We start from the raw sequence: 14,113 nt of genomic DNA, 5'->3' as shown, positions 1-14,113 counted from the left end.
GATATAAGGATCTGAATGCAGAGTTCCAGAGAATAGCAAGAAGAGATAAGAAAGCCTTCTTCAGTGATCAATGCAAAGAAATAGAGGAAAACAACAGAATAGGAAAGACTAGAGATCTCTTCAAGAAAATTAGAGATACCAAGGGAACATTTCATGCAAAGATGGGCTCGATAAAGGATAGAAAAGGTCTGGACCTAACAGAAGCAGAAGATATTAAGAAGAGGTGGCAAGAATACATGGAAGAACTGTACAAAAAAGATCTTCACAACCCAGATAATCATGATGGTGTGATGACTAATCTAGAGCCAGACATCTTGGAATGTGAAGTCAAGTGGGCCTTGGAAAGCATCACTACGAACAAAGCTAGTGGAGGTGATGGATTTCCAGTTGAGCTGTTTCAAATCCTGAAAAATGATGCTGTGAAAGTGCTGCACTCAATATGCCAGCAAGTTTGGAAAACTCAGAAGTGGCCACAGGACTGGAAAAGGTCAGTTTTCATTGCAGTTCCAAAGAAAGGCAATGCCAAAGAATGCTCAAACTACCACACAATTGCACTCATCTCACATGCTAATAAAATAATGCTCAAAATTCTCCAAGCCAGACTTCAGCAATACGTGAACCATGAACTCCCTGATGTTCAAGCTGGTTTTAGAAAAGGTAGAGGAATCAGAGATCAAATTGCCAACATCCGCTGGATCATGGAAAAAGCAAGAGAGTCCCAGAAAAACATCTCTTTCTGCTTTATTGACTATGCCAAAGCCTTTGACTGTGTGGATCACAATCAACTGTGGAAAATTCTGAAAGAGATGGGAATACCAGACCACCTGACCTGCCTCTTGAGAAATCTGTATGCAGGTCAGGAAGCAACAGTTAGAACTGGACATGGAACAACAGACTGGTTTCAAATAGGAAAAGGAGTACGTCAAGGCTGTATATTGTCACCCTGCTTATTTAACTTCTATGCAGAGTACATCATGAGAAATGCTGGACTGGAAGAAACACAAGCTGGAATCAAGATTGCCGGGAGAAATATCAATAACCTCAGATATGCAGATGACACCACCCTTATGGCAGAAAGTGAAGAGGAGCTAAAAAGCCTCTTGATGAAAGTGAAAGTGGAGAGTGAAAATGTTGGCCTAAAGGTCAACATTCAGAAAACGAAATCATGGCATCTGGTCCCATCATTTCATGGGAAATAGATGGGGAAACAGTGGCAACAGTGTCAGACTTTATTTTTGGGGGCTCCAAAACCACTGCAGATGGTGACTGCAGCCAAGAAATTAAAAGATGCTTACTCCTTAGAAGAGAAGTTATGACCAACCTAGATAGCATATTCAAAAGCAGAGACATTACTTTGCCGACTAAGGTCCGTCTAGTCAAGGCTATGGTTTTTCCTGTGGTCATGTATGGATGTGAGAGTTGGAATGTGAAGAAGGCTGAGCGCCAAAGAATTGACGCTTTTGAACTGTGGTGTTGGAGAAGACTCTTGAGAGTCCCTAGGACTGCAGGAGATCCAACCAGTCCATTCTGAAGGAGATCAGCCCTGGGATTTCTTTGGAAGGAATGATGCTAAAGCTGAAACTCCAGTACTTTGGCCACCTCATGCAAAGAGTTGACTCATGGGAAAAGACTCTGATGCTGGGAGGGACTGGGGGCAGAAGGAGAAGGGGACGACCCGGGATGAGATGGCTGGATGGCATCAGTGACTCGATGGACGTGAGTCTGAGTGACTCCGGGAGATGGTGATGGACAGGGAGGCCTGGCGTGCTGAGATTCATAGGGTCGCAAAGAGTCGGACATGACTGAGCAATTGAACTGAACTGAACCTAGGTTATGGATTTCTCAGACTGGAAGACAGGGTAACAGATTAAGAGTTTAACTTGTGTTTTAACATTAGTGGTTTCAGTTCAGTTCAGTTCAGTTGCTCAGTCATGTCCGACTCTTTGTGACCCCATGGACTGCAGCACACTGGCCTCACTGTCCATCACGAACTCCTGGAGCTTACTTAGACTCATGTCCATTGAGTCGGTGATGCCATCCAACTATCTCATTCTCTGTCGTCCCCTTCTCTTCCCACCCTCAATCCCTCCCAGCATCAGGGTCTTTTTCAATGAGTCACTTCTTCGCATCAGGGGGCCAAAGTATTGGAGTTTCAGCTTCAGCATCAGTCCTTCCAATGAATATTCAGGACCCATTTTCTTTAGGATGGACTGGTTGGATCTCCTTGCAGTCCAAGGGACTCTCAAGAGTCTTCTCCATCACCACAGTTCAAAAACATCAATTCGTTGGCGCTCAGCTTTCTTTATAGTCCAACTCTAACATCCATATATGACTACTGGAAAAACCAAGGGTTTGACTAGATGGACCTTTGTTGGCAAAGTTATGTCTCTGCTTTTTAATATGGTGTCTAGGTTGGTCATACCATTTCTTCCAAGGAGCCAGTGAGTGTCTTTTAATTTCATGGCTGCAGTCACCATCTGCAGTGGTTTTGGAGCCCCAAAATTAAAGTCTGTCACTGTTTCCACAGTTTTCCCATCTATTTGCCATTAAGTGGTGGGACTAGATGCCATGATCTTAGTTTTCTGAATGTTGAGATTGAAGCCAACTTTTTCACTCTCCTCTTTCACTTTCATCAAGAGGCTTTTTAGCTCCTCTTCACTTTCTGCCATAAGGGTGGTGTTATCTGCATATCTGATGTGATTGATATTTCTCCCAGCAATCTTGATTCCAGCTTGTGCTTCATCCAGTCCAGCATTTCACATGATGTACTCTGCATAGAAGTTAAATAAGCAGGGTGACTATATACAGCCTTGATGTACTCCTTTTCCTATCTGTTGCTCCATGTCCAGTTCTAATTGTTGCTTCTTGATCTGCATACAGATTTCTCGGGAGGCAGGTCAGGTGGTCTGGTATTCCCATCTCTTTCAGAATTTTCCACAGTTGATTGTGATCCACACAGTCAAAGGCTTTGGCATACTCAATAAAGCAGAAATAGATGTTTTTCTGGAATGCTCTTGCTCTTTTAATGATCCAACAGATGTTGGCAATTTCATCTCTGGTTCCTCTACCTTTTCTAAATCGAGCTTGAACATCTGGAAGTTCACGGTTCACATATTTCTGAAGCCTGGCTTGGAGAATTTTGAGCATTACTTTACTAGCGTGTGAGATGAGTGCATTTGTGTGGTAGTTTGAGCATTCTTGGCATTGCCCTTCTTTGGAATTGGAATGAAATCTGACCTTTTCCAGGCCTGTGGCCCACTGCCGAGTTTTCCAAATTTGCTGGCATATTGAGTGCAGCACTTTCACAGCATCATCTTTTAGGTTTTGTAATAGCTCAACTGGAGTTCCATCACCTCCACTACCTTTGTTCTTAGTGATGCTTCCGAAGGCCCACTTGACTTTGCATTTCACGATGTCTGGCTCTAGGTAAGTGACTACACCATCGTGGTTATCTGGGTCATGAAGATCTTTCTTGTATAGTTTTTCTTTGTATTTTTGCCATCTCTTCTTAATATTTTTTGCTTCTGTTTCATCCATACCATTTCTGCCCTTTATTGAGCCCATCTTTGCAGGAAATGTTCCCTTGGTGTCTCTGATTTTCTTGAAGACATCTCTACTCTTTCCCACTCTATTGGTTTCCTCTATTTCTTTGCAATGGTCACTGACAAAGGCTTTCTTATCTCTCCTTGCTGTTCTTGAACTCTGCATTCAAATGGGTATATTATTCCTTTTGTCCTTTGCTTTTCACTTCTCTTCTCTTCACAACTATTTGTAAGGCCTCCTCAAACAACCATTAGTGGTTTACCTTGTCATAACTATCACACTTTAATCACCAAATTATCAAAATCAGGTGTTTTGGATCATTGGAATGATTGAGGCTAAGAGAAGGAAACTCTAAGGATTTTACTAATGCCACCATTTCAGAGTAAGAGTTTCTAGTTTCAGTGAGTAGAATTTTCCAGGCTTAAAAATAGATAGCACCTATAAATACATATGTAATCTTGTCCTAAATTTAACTTTACTTTTTGTTAAAATGCAAAATATCATTTTTTCCTACTCAGAGAAGGGCTCTTTGATTTCTATGAAGGATAAATTCTAAAAAAGAAAAAAAACAAAGAAAAACAAACAAACAAAAAACCTTGAAAGTACTGTGAAATAAATATTTAAATGATTAGTTGAAAAGGACTGTTTCACTTATTGAAATATGTCACATTGTTTGGTGTTCAGGCTGTCTGCCTCAAGCCAATGTCCAAAAAAATCTCACAGCAATATTTATATATATTTGCTCTTTTCTTCAATACTATAGTTATAATTCTAAAAGCTTAAGTACTGATAATGGAGATAAATAATTCTTCATTTTTGCTTTGTTTTAAGGTCTTTACACTTGTGAAAAAAATTCTGAGGAAATACCTTATTACATTTAACTATTTTCAGTATCTAACAGGTATAGGTTTATTCTTAGCAGACATAAAACTCATTTCAAATTTCTAATAACTGAAAAGATGACATAATATTAACCTGATATATCTGAAAGACACACCTAAATCTTTATTAGGTACTGTGTTTAGGGGTCTCATATTAGTTAGTTTATTTGTAACTGCAGGTGTGCAATTTCAATATTTGTTTTTATGGCAATTTCACAGGCATACTAGTGATGTTGGAAAAAAAAAAAACCTCAAATGAGGCCTGCTTTTGATAATTAATCTACTTCTCCATTTTAAAACCACGTATGAACTAAAAAGAAAATACTAGAGGATACCAATTTGAAACATATCATTGTTGAAAAGAAATTTAGTCCCCAAGTGTGAAATTTAAATACAAGTAAAATGAATCATTTTAGTCATCCTATTTCCTTTGGGAAAAAAAAATATATAGCTAACTGTAGAAATTCCAGAATTAAAAAATAAAACAAGGTAGTTTTCTCGTAGTCAAAACCACACTAATGTGACTCCCACAAGATGGTTTCATTTTGCAGTAATGTTACTCATTTGACAGCCTTCAAGGAAATACTGGATTGGCCAAAAAGTGCTTTCAGGGTTTTCCATATGATATTACAAAAAACCCAAATGAAGCTTTTGGCCAACCCAATAATTTGGCAATTATGATAGACAGTGGGAGGTTTCTTTGCAGTGCCCAATGGCAATCAACTTTTAAAAAAGCTTTTTATTTTGTATTGGAATAGAGCTGAATAACAATGCGGTGACAGTTTCAGATAGACAGCAAAGGGCTCAGCCATACATATATGTGTATCTATTCTCCTAAGTCAACTGTCTTACTATTTAAGTAGCTGTTACAGTAGTCAACAATACTAGTTTTGGAAAGAGAAGCTTTCAGGCAGATTCCTGAATTAGACTGGCCAAATCCCAAGCCCTTTAAGACCGTGATTCCATTTGTGGCCCCCTCCCACCCCTGCAACCAGCCCCAGCTCTATTGAGACATAATTGATATTGAAAACTATGTAAAGTTTAAGGTGTATGTGTTGACTGGATACATGCAGATATTGCAAAATGAGAACCACATTAAAGTTCATCACCACACATAATTACCTTTTCAGACAGAGTGAAAATATTTAAGATTTACTTTCTTAGCAACTTTCACGTATATAACACAATCTTGTTCACTATAATCACTATACACATTAGATATCCAGGACATAGTCATCTTCTAAGTACAAATTTGTACCCTTTGACCAAAATCACCCTATTTTTGCCATCCCTCTGGCTACCGCCATTCTACTTTCTGCAGCTACAAGTTTGGCTTTTTCAGAGTCCACATATCAGTGAGACCATACAGTATTTGTCTTTCTCGAACTTATTTCACTTAGCATGATAGCCTCAAGGTCCAGCTGTGTTGTCACAAATGGTAGGATTCCCTTCTTTCCATTGACGACATGTGCCTTGTCTTCTTCATCCATTCATATGGATCCATTTCAGGTTTCCATAATACTAATTAGCATCCTTTCATTTCAAGTTGAAGAACTTTTCTCAGCATTTCTTGGAAGACAGGTCTAGTGGTGATGGACTCCCTCAACTTTTGTTTGCCTGGAAAAGTGCTCATCTGTCCATTTCTCGGACAACTTTGCTGGATGGAGTATTCTTGGCTGGCAGTTATTTTTTTCTTTCAGGACTTGAAAAATATCATTCTACCCTCTATGAGCCACTTCTGCTGATAGCATCCCATAGATCATATAGGCTTTCTTCACTCTTTTTCATTTTTCTTCTTTCTCCTCTGACTCGGTAATTTCAAAATATTTAAGATCTACTTTCTTAGCAACTTTCAAGTATATAACCCAATCTTGTTCACTATAATCACTATATACATTAGATATCCAGAACATATTCACCTTGTAGGTAGAAATGTATACACTTTGACCAAAATTTAATTCAGACTATTTCTTCTGCTTGATCCATTCTGTGTTTAATACTCTCTCTTTCAGTTTTCACTTCATTCATTGTATTCATAAGCACCAGAAAATGCTTGGTTCTTGTTCTGAGATTTCCATCTCTGTTTACTCATTCTGTCTGTGTATTATTTTCCAGATTTTACTAAATTTTCTGTTTTATTGTAGCTCATTGAGCTTCCTTAGAAAAGCTATTTTGAATTCTTTATTGGATAAGCTGCAGATCTCCATGTTTTTCTTACTGCAAGATTATTGTGATCCTTTGGCAGTGTCATAGTTCCTTCAATTTTCATGTTCCTTGAAATTTTGCATTGCTATCTTCACATTTGAAATAGCTGCCACCTTCATCCAATTTTACTGGCTGATTTTGGGTGAGAAATACTTTCCATCTGTCCTGCTAGGGATTCTGAGGCTTTCACAGACGTTGGATGGATACACCTGCTCTGCGATTCTGGCTCCCACATATGACAGAATTCATGAGCACATATGTCTTTTCTCCATCATGTAAGATACCAGGGCAGGTGCTAACAGCCTCCCATTTGATTTCCCAAGGGTGGTGCTACTTGTGTTCTCTCCCTGGCCCACAAACTCTGGCTGGCTTTCTGCACATGCTCAGTATCCATCTGCCAGAGCTGGCTCTCACTGCCTTCAGCAGCAAGCACATAGATCCAGTTACAGGATGGAAGAGAGTGTGGTTGAGGCACATGGAGCACAGGGGGTGCCTGTGGGCCAGTGGAGGATCCACAGGCTAAATATCTCTAGGGATGTGTTGGCAGGCTTTTTCATGGAGTCCATGGTTAGTAGGGTCTGTTTGCGTGTAACGACCTCTAAGAATCCTATCTGCTGCTCTCTCAGCCTCTTCCTGCCTCTGTCATTCAGCTCACAACTCAGTACTCTGGATAGAGCAAGAGAGAAATGGGCCTCTTTGGGAGCATCCTGTGCTGCTGGGAAACACAGCACCCCTTCATATGCTCTCACTTTTCCCTGCGTTAGAAATCAAGGGTGAGAAAGTCTCTCTTGGCACTGAGCTGTGCCACCTTGTGGAAAAGGTGACATGAATAAATCAAACTATTCCTCTGACCCTCTTCAGTGCATTCAAACTTGTATAATTTTTGCTCCAATAGCATGCTGGAACTTCTCCACTGGACTTCTGGACTTCCCCCAAGGCTTTCTTGTCTGCGGGTGGTTATCGAAAACAAGTGTTCCCCAGGGGATCCTAGACTGCAGCTGACAGGGGCTGGAGCCAGCTCATAGGCCACTGCAAGGTCCACAGACAGCACACAGGTCTGTCTGCCCATTACCTGATACATGGGTGGGTAAAATTCCTCCAGGTCCCTTGGTATGTGGGGCTGGATCCCACAGCTCCCACAAAGGCACTTCATCCATGTATGGATGCCAAATTGTTCTTGAGATGGGTATACAAACAAACGACATATTACAGGGCCATCTAGCTGATGTGTGAACTCCCTTTTTTGTCTTTTAGCATTTTTAAAAATATATTTCTTTCGTTATTTGCCTGCACTGGGTCTTAGCTGTAGCAGGTGAGACCTTTAGTTGCGGCATGCAGGATCTGATTCCCTGACCAGGGACAGAACATGAGCCCTGCACTGGGAGTGCAGGGAAGTCCTCTCAACTCCCTTTTAATACCAAGATTCTGTTATACTAAAATGGCTGTACAGATAGAATTCATGGACAGTTGTTGGTAACGTTGGGGCAGACAGGGGAAAATAAGTTACGTATGGTATCCAGAGCTTCCCATAAGCCCTGAGAAGAATTTAATCTGTGGCAGTCTTCCAGGGAGACAGTCTTGGGAAACAAACATTGAGCATCAGGCCTGGCCCTGTACTATTTAACTTATTCGTGTACTCTTAATGAAAGCAGAAGGCAAATGAACAATCCAGTTTTCTTTTAGAACAACTTCTGTTCAACAGTGAGTGAGATGAAAGGGGAGCATATTTTTCAGAGCTCAATCATATCCCATTCATAGCTGCAAGCTACAAAGATAAAACTCCTTGGGCTAACTGAAGTTCTCCCCATCCCTAAGAATAGAAATATCTCACTTTTTTGATAAAGAAACTCTGCAACCAAAACTGCTATGTGGACATAACACATTGCTGCCTGAAAAAGGAGACAACGAAGGAACCGTGAGATTGTGCTCCAGGGCTTTGGGACGGCTTGTGTTTCGAACAAAGTCATAAGTAGTCACGTCTGAAAAATCTCCATTTTTTATATGAATCTTGGCCATGCTACCAAGCCAGGTTTTCCTGAGCTCTGAGATACTTGTGTAGGACTTGGCTAAGCTATACTGGAGATCAATTAGCATTTCGGGGTCCTTCTCATGCTCCTTCATTTGAGCTGTGGCCATAAGAACAGTACGGACTCTCTTGGGCAAGTCTTTGACTTCTGAGGGAAAAGCAGTTGTGCAATATCAGAACAAGCAAAAAAGACATACTTATCAATATTATTGGTGTGCTCTAAGCCTAAGCAGCCCATCTTGGGAATAACATAGAACTTTTACCCCTTGTCAGAGACCTCAGTATTTGGTTCTTGGTTCTTGGCATGAGCGCATGCCTAAAGAGTTTTACATTAATTCTTTAAAAAAAATAGTCTACTCTCTCAGGCTTCAAAGCCAGTGAGTTTGATGGCAGTATATTCCTAACACATAAAAGCATGAACTCTGGAGCCAGACTACCTGGTTTTGCACCCCACCTCCTCTGCTGTCAATTTGATTGCCAAGAAGGTAATCCATATTCGCCTTTATTGTTTAATTTTAGTTACAACAGTCACTAAAAATTGATATCATACTATCCGCCAAGGAGTGGCCTAAGCACTTTACATGTTTTAAACTTTAGAACAACATTATGAATTAAGGACTATTATAATGCATTTCACCAATGGGAAAACCAATGTACACAGCAGTTATGTAGTTTGGCCAAAGCTGTGAAGTTGGTAGGTGGTAGAGACAGGACTGACACTCAGGCAGTTGGGCTACAGAACTCATGACCTTAGTCACTCTTCCATCTACCGATGGCCATGTGCTTTGATGTGAAAACCATACTGTAGACATTTTCAATTATGCAAAGAAGAGTTTATGAATCACAGAACACTCTGAAGAGTTTAAAGAGATCATTACTTTCTCTTAAAGCATTGCTTTAGTCCTCAAAAGCACAAAGTTAGATTTTCCTCTTTGTCAGTCCTATGGCTTCCTATTCACTCCAGCAGAGTAATCACAATTATATGTAGGGATCTGAGAAGAGGAGTAGGGACAGGTACAGGCCTTAGGCAGCTTTTCAATGTGAATACCACCAAAGGTGGAGAAAATTATATTCAAAAGTGTCTTCTTTAAAAATGATTATCCATATGTGTGTGTGCACACGTGTGTGTGTGTGTGTATAGATATATACGCAATAGAAGAGATTCTTCTTCTCTTCTTCTACATTAGTAGAGATTTCATTTACTGGGAGAAAGCTATACCTTTGTTGTAAGAGTTTATTGGTAATGATTGCCCTACCAGAATAAAACTGTCATCTCACAAATGAGTCATGAAAAAGACTTCCTATCAAGGAGGTCTAAAACAGACCCCATTTACTTTGAAAAAGGTGGTAGTCTAACTTTTATATAACATGGAATTAAGGATGGTAAAAAAAACCTAGGAAAATAAACTCTTAGGGTATGAGTAAAAGATACTAAATGACATAAGCTATTTCTGTGCTGTTGGGATTAGATGGAGCATATACTGATTTCTTAGGGAACCAGTAGAACTGGCTGAAAAGCAAACTTTCCCAGCCCGAGAATGGCTGGTACTATTCAGTGTTGCTTGTGTGTTTTTGTTGTTGTTGCTGTTGTTTTTTCAGTCTAAGCAACATTCCTATGGGAATATGTTTTGGTACAAAGATTCAACACGTCCCAAACATCAAGTATGCTGTGACTGTAAACTTTTTTTTTTTTTCCAGATTTTACACAAATTGTCAAATTATGCTGGAAGATGACCTCTCCCAAGAATGGGGATGATTCCTCTGGGAGGAAACATTCTCTCTTGGCAAGGGAATCTTCTTCCCTTGTACACATATATCACTGAAGAACAGAACCTACTGTCCATGCAACAAAACAACACATGAATGCCGGAAGCCACCACGGGAGTTCCCACCCATGACAAGGTCATGTGGAAGAGAACTGTTAAGCAAGGCTTCAGAACTCAAGGAGCTCCCTAGGCTTTCTCGAGCATCTACCCCAAAACCAGAATCTGTCTGTTTTACTGTTTCATGACTTTCACCAACTCCTCTGACATTAACAGGGGGCTAACCCTGACCACTTTTCTCTGGAGAAAATCAACTTAGGGCTATAGCTAATAAGTCTCCTGGACATGAGAGGAATATTTCAAATCAAACTCCCTCTGTTAACATACTAGCTTGCTCGGCAGGTATATCCAGACTCTTACAGCTACGCATGTGATTATTTACAGCCTCCCAACTGTGAGAGGCATGAAAAGCCTAAAACATAGAGCCTTTGAAAGAGTTAAGAGTTATTAGAGTAATGCTAGTGCTGATGAAGGATTTCATTATTGGGCCAATGCTTGTTGCTAAGTTCCCATATCTCTTATCCACTGTGCACCTGGGAATGCATTAGTTAACATAGTGAGAATGCAAGAAAAACAAGCGTAGCCTTGAATTTAACCATATCAGACTTTTGAGCTAATTGGTTCTTTCTTGTAACTCACTGCACCTTTGCTCTGTGAAAAACATAACTCTGTCTGGCACTTTCTGAGGCTGACATAGATTAGAAATATAAAGAAAAGACACTTTGAGGGAAAATAAGTTTTCTGGTTGAGCAGCCTTTATCAAAAGAGGATCATAAAATGTTCACAGGCCTCCAAGGCCAGAAGATACTGTACACAACATCATTTGTGGCAAAGGTATGCAGAAAAATCCTGGTTTCGATAAGGGCAAAACTGCTGGAATGTTTGGGCTGACTCTGTATGACCTTGCATCTCTCATTTCCCGCTATGTATAAGGCAAGGTATAAAAGTACCTTTTGAAAGATAAAGCTTTTGGGCCTCGCTCTCCGAAGTAGCTTGGTCACCCCGTGTTTTTTCTTCTTTTTTTTTTCTCTCTCTCTCTCCCTCTCCCTCTTTTTCAGGCTGATACCTTGGAGCATAGGGGCTCCCTGCATTCACTTATTTGCCCAGGTTTCTAAGACCTGAACGGGAAGACGTTCTGCATCTTCACTCCCTCGGGAGACCGGGAGGGCACCTGTGGCCTCCGTGAACAGGGCAAACTTCTTGTCTCGGAGTTTGATTGGCTTTCTATGTAAACCAAGGAATATCAGCCTCTTTCTCTCCTCTATTTTCTTATCTTCAACTTTCTTTCCTTCTCTCTCTAAATCAATCCCTGACACCGTTTCTCTTTCAGGTTTCCCTGGATCCTGCGGGGGCTGGACCCCGCCGCATGAACTTTTACAACGTTTTAGGTTTGAAGTATATAGGTAGGAAAGACTAACGGTGTTCAGGGTCGTGGGTTTGGCCTCAGCCAACTATTGCCTAAGAACAACAGCCTTGGACGTGGGTTTGCCAATAAGTATCTCTGGAAGGCCCCAGTTAACAGATGATTCTTTAAGCTCAGAAAATCATCAAGTAATGAATCCCTCTTGTGCCATTCCTCATCTGCTGGCAAAGGATCAGGCAGCTGTTAGCTACTCTAGTAAGTGAAGTTTTGTGAAATGTCCAACTCAGTGCTTAATTAGCCAATCTTATAAATGGGAACCAGAGAAGGCAATGGCACCCCACTCCAGTACTCTTGCCTGGAAAATCCCATGGATGGAGGGGCCTGGTGGGCTGCAGTCCATGGGGTCGCTAGGAGTCGGACACAACTGAGTGACTTCATTTTCAGTTTTCACTTTCATGCATTGGAGAAGGAAATGGCAACCCACTCCAGTGTTCTTGCTTGGAGAATCCCAAGGACGGGGGAGCCTGGTGGGCTGCCGTCTATGGGGGTCACACAGAGTCGGACATGACTGAAGTGACTTAGCAGCAGCAGCAGCAGCATAAATGGGAACAACGGTTGAGGGGGGAAAAAAAACATTTCTTTTCTAAGTAAGTTTAAATATCAAGCCCAGAGAAAATTAAAATTATATCATAATTATGTATACATAGTATAGTCGTTCATTCACTCATTCAACTAATACTGAATGTTTACTGTGTACCTGGCAGTATTCTCGGTGCTAGAGGTACAGGGATGTACGAAACAAAGCCTTGACCTGTGAAGCTCACATTCTGTACACTTGATACTATATAAATGTTGTGAATGCAAAGCGCAGTTTAACTTGAGGAGTGAAACGCCCCTAACATTGAACATGGGTCTAATTTGTCACTTAAAGTGAGAACATACCTTCATAGGTCTGTCACTGTTTGCAAAGTTATTGATAATGAATAAAGACTCCTGAAATCTTGATCCTCCACTTAGTGCTACATCCACTATCAACTGGCTTACAGCAATTATTATCTGTGGAAAGAAGAAATGTCTTTTTTTCAATATTATTTTTCAAATGTCTTTTGAATACATGCTGCTTCTTTTCTTCAATGTACCAACCCATAAGCACTCATACAAAATGCTTCTTTTAGAGATTTTACAGAGTTCCATCAAAATCTATTTTCCTCCTACATGAGTGGTTTAAATTCTTCTATTGAAACAGCAACTTTAGGGGCTGGCCTGGGGGCTCAGTGGTAAAGAATCTGCCTGCCAATGCAGGAGATATGGGTTCAATCCCTGGTCCAGGAAGATCCCACATGCTGCGAATCAAGTAAATCTGTGCCACAACTATTGAGCCTGCACTCTAAAGCCCGTGAGCTACAACTACTGAGCCCACGTGCCATGGCTACTGAAGCCTGAGCATCCGAGAGCCCATGCTCTGCAACAAGAGAAGCCAATGCAATGAGAAGCTGGCACAACAATGAAGATTAGCCCCTGCTTGCCACAACGAGAGAAAGCCTGCACAGCAATGAAGAACCCAGCACGGGCAAAAAGAAAGAAAAAAATTGTAAAAAGCTAACGACATAGCAAATGAAGCAACTGACAAAGAATTAATCTCAAAAATATACAAGCAGCTCATGCAGCTCAATTCCAGAAAAATATACGACCCATTCAAAAAATGGGCTGAAGAACTAAACAAACATTTCTCCAAAAAAGACATACAGATGGCTAACAAACACACGAAAAGATGTTCAATATCACTCATTATCAGAGAAATGCAAATCAAAACCACAATGAGGTATCATCTCACGCCAGTCAGAATGGCTGCTATCAAAAGTCTACAAACAGTAAATGCTGGAGAGGGTGCAGAGCAAAGGGAACCTTCTTACACTGTTGGTGGGAAGGTAAACTAGTACAGCCACATGGAGAACAGTGTGGAGATTCCTTAAAAGACTGGAAATAGAATTGCCATATGACCCAGCAATCCCACTGCTGGGCATACACACCGAGGAAACCAGAACTGAAAGAGACACGTGTACCCCAATGTTCACTGCAGCACTGTTTACAATCGCCAGGACATGGAAGCAACCTAGATGTCCATCGGTAGACAAATGGATAATAAAGCTGTGGTACGTATACACGATGGAATATTACTCAGCCATTAAAAATAATGCATTTGAATCAGTTCTAATGAGGTAGATGGACCTGGAGCCTATTATACAGAGTGAAATAAGTCAGAAAAACACCA

The 14,113-nt window shown here is 40.8% G+C and overlaps 1 pseudogene; it reads right to left on the bottom strand.

Moving 5' to 3' along the window:
* LOC138071587 (dedicator of cytokinesis protein 11-like) overlaps positions 1-14,113 on the bottom strand; it is a 73,798-nt pseudogene that overhangs the window by 35,056 nt on the left and 24,629 nt on the right.

This window comes from Capricornis sumatraensis, chromosome X, assembly GCF_032405125.1.
Source record: "Capricornis sumatraensis isolate serow.1 chromosome X, serow.2, whole genome shotgun sequence".
NCBI lineage: Eukaryota > Metazoa > Chordata > Mammalia > Artiodactyla > Bovidae > Capricornis > Capricornis sumatraensis.
The sequence above is the reverse complement of the archived record's forward strand: the minus strand, read 5'-3'. Positions and strand labels throughout refer to the sequence as shown.